Source organism: Numenius arquata, chromosome 9 (genome assembly GCF_964106895.1).
Source record: "Numenius arquata chromosome 9, bNumArq3.hap1.1, whole genome shotgun sequence".
NCBI lineage: Eukaryota > Metazoa > Chordata > Aves > Charadriiformes > Scolopacidae > Numenius > Numenius arquata.
Window position 1 is genome coordinate 43,018,243 of NC_133584.1, and position 5,524 is coordinate 43,023,766.

The following is a 5,524-nucleotide window of genomic DNA, read 5'->3' on the forward strand; positions in this document are numbered from 1 at the left end:
AAAAAGCATATATTTCCTCCAGTTCTGTGTTCTTCAGGACGTATTTTTGTAGCTCTTGATACACAAGATAGAAAGGAAATTAATTGTACTGTCAGAGCCCTGTACATTGTCTGCAACAGTCCTTATTTCACCATTTGGTCAAGGGGAACAAGGCTGGTGTGTAAGGTCTCCAGCTGTCCAGCAAAGAGCAAAGACTGTGTATCTGATATTTACCCCCTGCGAGGAACTGGGCAAGAAATGATGGAGGGACTGGAAATGAATGAGCACTTCACAATTTCTTTCACCCTGCAGTTTCTGACCCCCATAGGTGGACCCTTGCTGGAGGCAGAAATCAATGTTGCATGCAGCACTCAGCCTGCACAAAGCTTGCTGATGTGCATGGTAAGATTTTGTATTGTGTTTGCATGGCAAGGTTTTGGTAGCAGGGGAGCTACAGGGCGGCTTCTGTAAGAAGATTCTGGAAGCTTCCCCTATGTTCGACAGAGGCAATGCCAGCCAGCTCCAAGACAGACCCACTGCTGGCCAAGGCTGAGCCCTTGAGCCCTGAGCACTGATGAACTACCATCAGTGATGGTGGTAGCACCTCTGGGATAACATATTTAAGAAGGGGAAAAAGAACTGTGCAAGAGAAAACTGCACCCAGAGAGAGGAGTGAGAAGAAACAGCTCTGCAGACACCAAGGACAGTGAAGAAGGAGAGGGAAGAGGTACTCAAGGAGCCGTAACAGAGATTCCCCTGCAGCCCGTGGTGAGGCAGGTTGTCCCCCTGCAGCCCATGGAGGTCCATGGTGGAGCAGATATCCACCTGCAACCCATGGAGGACCCCATGCAGGAACAAGTGGATGTGTCTGAAGGAGGCTGTGACCCCATGGGAAGCCTGTGCTGGAGCAGGCTCCTGGAAGGACCTGTGGACCCATGGAGAAGAGCCCGTGATGGAGCAGGTTTGCTGGCAGGACTTGTGACACTGTGGGGGACCCATGCTGGAGCAGTCTGTTCCTGAAGGACTGCACCACATGGAAGCAACCCACACTGGAGCAGTTCATGAAGAACTGCAGCCTGTGGGAAGGACTCACGTTGGAGAAGTTCATGGAGGACTGTTTCCCATGTGAGGGACCACACACTGGAGCAGAGGAAGAGTGTGAGGAGTCCTCCCCCTGAGGAGGAGGAGCAGCAGAGATAACGTGTGATGAACTGACGACAACCCCCATTCCATCTCCCTGCACTGCTCAGGGAGAGGAGGTAGAGAAATTGGGAGTGAACTTGAGCCTAAGAGGAAGGGAGGGGAAGAGAGAAAGTGTTTTAAGATTTAGTTTTTATTTCTCATTATCCTGCTCTGAGTTGATTGGTAATAAATTAAACTAATTTCCCCAAGCTGAGTCTGTTTTGCCCGTGATGGTAATTGCTGAGTGATCTCTCCCTGTCCTTGTCTCGACCCACAAGCCTTTCGTTATATTTTCTCTGCCCTGTTCAGCTGAGGAGGAGAGTGACAGAGCAGCTTTGGTGGGTACCTGACACCCAGCCAGGGTCAACCCCCCCCAGATTTCAATTACTCCCAGTGAAATTTGGAGCTATTGTTTCAGGAAAAAAAATCAAATGGTAAGTTAGTTTTATTTGGGGTATTTTCCATGTGCATTAAAACCTGCATTGCAATATCATTACTCATTTTGTGCGGCACTGTGGAAGTCTTTGGAACATGTCTGTCTGGCAAGCATGCACTGAGGCTTCCCAGACTATTCTCATGTGCTTTACTTTTGATGGATGATTTTTTTCCTCATAAATATTTCCCCATAGCCCTTATTCATTTTATTCTCAATTAAGGGGCATGTTGGTGCATTTTAAGAAGGCAACAATAACAGCTCTTTTTTTATGTAGTCACCCATTCGTCCTCTTGAGTGACTTCTTCACATAAAATGCATATTTCTTTCAACTATATTCCGCACCTTTAGATGCTAAGGCTGTGTTGTTGCATTACTGATGTCAGGCCCAGATGTGCATTGCCTGTTCTAGGAGATGACTTGGCAAAGGTAGAGCATTTGGCTGGCTGAATCCAAGGGGAGCTCCTCTGCTGGTGAGAGCCCTGTGTCACTGTGGGCTTCCCAGGAGATCACTGACCCTGATCGCCACCTGGATTTACCACTGCATCCTGGCTCCTTGGTAGAAGGTTCTGCTCTCACCTGCCTTGTTATCCTGCTCGGCTCCTGGTTCACCATTCCTCGTGGACCAGCTTGTTCTTGCTGTGCCCTGACAGCTGATGCGATTATCCCTGGAAATATGGTTTCATGACAGGTTGCAGGTTAGGAGCAGAAATTCTCCCTGGCTGTGAGTTTTAAACTATCTTAAGTCACAGAACAGATCTGTAAAAATTAATATTTATAAATGGGCTGTAGACCGTCCTTATTCATATAAGAAAAATGGAGAGCTTTGTTTTTCATAAGCTCAGGAAATGCCAGTTCTAATATGCATTACAAAATAGCGGCTGGTAGGACATTTTTGTTATGTTTTTTGATGAAAAGTGAAATGAGATGAAATTAAAACAATTTTTATTGTAAAATATGATCAAGGTTCAGAATGGGCAAAGAAGTTCTGAAGTAGACATTTTTCAAGATGTTTCCTTTCAGAATTTTTCAGAATTTCACTTCAGAATTCTGAAGATTCACTTTGACCTATAAAGGGATTTGATTTTTATATTACTGTTAATGTATTTTACACCATGTCAGTAACAGCATTCAGTATAATGCTTGAAATATTTTACTTTATTCTTTATGTCCTAATTTCCAATTGGAACATGTTATCTTTTTGAGAGTTCTCGTTTGCCCTACTCAAGAGTTTGACACTTGAATTGGTTTCTTCTTCTGGGATTGCTATGACACTGTAAACACTCTAAATACAAAGCAATAGATAGTTCAACCAACATTAAGCAGAAAATATTATTACTGATTATGAAAATGACTCATTTAAGTATTATCCCATAAAGCTAGCAGTTTATGCACTATTATGACTCCAATCATTAAATAATATAAAACAAATGCAAGCATTTTAAATATGAAACTCTTACAAATTTAATTCCATCCTGAATCAAAACAAAAAGATGTCAATGTAACCAAATTTCCAGCACAGCTGAAATTCCAGGTTTCCCCGAGGTCCATATCCAGTTCCAGGTTTGATGGGAAGCTAAGTGACTTGTGCTGCTTGTGGCTGAGTCAAATGCCAGAGCAGATAGATTAGTCTACAATGTAAACACTGATTATATATATGACTCTACCTTTTACACTTTTTGGACTGCTTCCCCTTAGCCTTTATTTCCAAGCATTCTGCTCACTTAGCTCTCTATGTAAATGTGTGCATGAATTTTTCCCAAGGGTCCATTAATTTTCACTGGAGACTCCGTTTTTCAATTTTTGGCTTGCCCTGTGGTGCCAACAGGTCCATATCACTCAACCTGTCTGCCACAGAGACCAAGCGATGGGTTTTTTGTCCACTGGCGGAGCTGGAAATGCTCTGTGAAATGAAAGTGTGTCCGTGAAACCACCTGTGATGTGAGAGGTATTGTGCTGGACTGGATCCGGCCACTCACCCATTCCCGGGGTGCATATTCCTGGTTGGGGAGAGGCAGTCCAGCCTACTGAGAGGAGAACTGACCTTGTTATTGTGGGTAAAAAGAAACCAGAGTCTTAAGATTTACTTAGGGGAAAAACTGTGCAGTGAAGGGTTTTGACTATTTACTCTACAGAGGAGCTGACAGAAGGAACAGTTTGTTTTTAATTTTGCTGTGTTAGGAGAGTACAAACTATGTGAATTGGGATAGAAGGGGTTTGCGGAGAGGACGACAGCTGTGTGCTCAAGGTGTTCTTCTGGATGTGTGTCTCCTCCTAGCCATGAGCTTTTCAATTGGATGAGGAGGGGAGTCCTCTCAAAAGGGGGAGCATGAAACAGAAAAGGTGGGAGAAGCTGTGAGTGGATGTGCAGAACCGGCAGCGAGTGGGATGCCCATGAGGCGGAATGTAAATGTTACCTCCAGCCATTCTCCTGCTTCCTGCTAGGGAAATATAATTATCCTGCCCTGTCTGTCAAAACGTCTCACTATAGCTCTGGATGGGTAGCTACAAAAATAGAGGTGACCGATTTAGCATAGTGGCTGTGTCTAAATAAAGCCCAGTTTGGGTCCATGGCCAAATAATAGCATCCACTACTCTGTGGGTATATTAATGTATGAAACCACTGGGGATATAATTAAGCACTGCTATTCAAAGGCTAGCTGTGTAGTATGGATGCCTTTCTGTATATTCTTTACATATGAAAGTGTGAATACTGCCAAGAATTCAGCAGCGGAAGGTCTGGCGTGCAGCTGAACGATACATGCGTTACCACACTATCATCTAGTGGCAGTAAGAGGCAAAATGACGGAGCTGAGCAGTAGTTTGCTTCTGCTTGCATCAGAGTTACCACGATATTGAGTGCAACCACTGATGTGGTATTGAACGACTGATTTCCAAGCACTGAAGTCTTTAGTCAGCTTTCTTCTTTTCTTTGGGAAAAGATTATTTTGATTTATAACAAAGAGACATGCACTGATTTTCAGTCCAATGCCCAGGTGGGAGTTTTGACTTAGAAGTGAGAATTATGAGTTCAATTATCATGCCTTGGAGTTAAGAATAAGAAAACAAGTCAAGCTGTGCTCTGCAGGCCAGCATTGAAATTGCAGGTGCAGATCTTCACCTGGCATCAATCAACTTCAGTGAAGCCAAATTGATTTATACCTGCTGAGACTTCAGCACAGTATCTTCAGAAATTCTAGATTTATGCTTTTTTCAGAAAGGAAGAGAGAGGTATTTTGGTGTTTTTAATTTATTCTGACCTCTGTTATTCAAAGTCTGATCCGGTGTAATGCATACATGTCATGCAAATTTCTGGGTTATAGTCTGTTGTTACACAAATATCAGACATAAAAGAGTTGAAGTAGATTTATGTTGTGAAACTTTACCCTTGCAAGTACACAAGGGGTATGATGCAGAACACAAGCAAGCAGTAAAAGCATTCAACATAAAGAATAAATCCTCTATCATTTTATATTCTTCTATGAAATTTAAACCTTAGCTTTTTGCCACACTCAACATTAATTCATAGGAGTAGACGGGTGCCATCTAGTGAAGAAAAGATTTATTGCATATCTAAAGAGCCACAAATCCAGCTTAGTTCCTGTGTCGTTCTTTCGTATGATCAGAATGATAAGGACAGAGAAATGTTCTGCAAGAGAAACACTAAGCAATATGTTCAGCTCACTGAAATAAACGTATAACAAAGTGCCCTGCACATATACATAACAGCTTCCCCAGCATCACTTCCCTTCTCCTCTAGACAAAAGAAAATCTAATATGTTAACTTATGAGTTATTTAGGGAAAATTCAGTGTCTCTTCTAAACATTCCCAGCTGGATTAGCAGAAAAGTTTATAGCTGACCTTGATGTAGGCAATTCCTTTTTCGTGCTGATTTTTGGCTACGTCTTACCATTCAGAAGCTTCAGAAA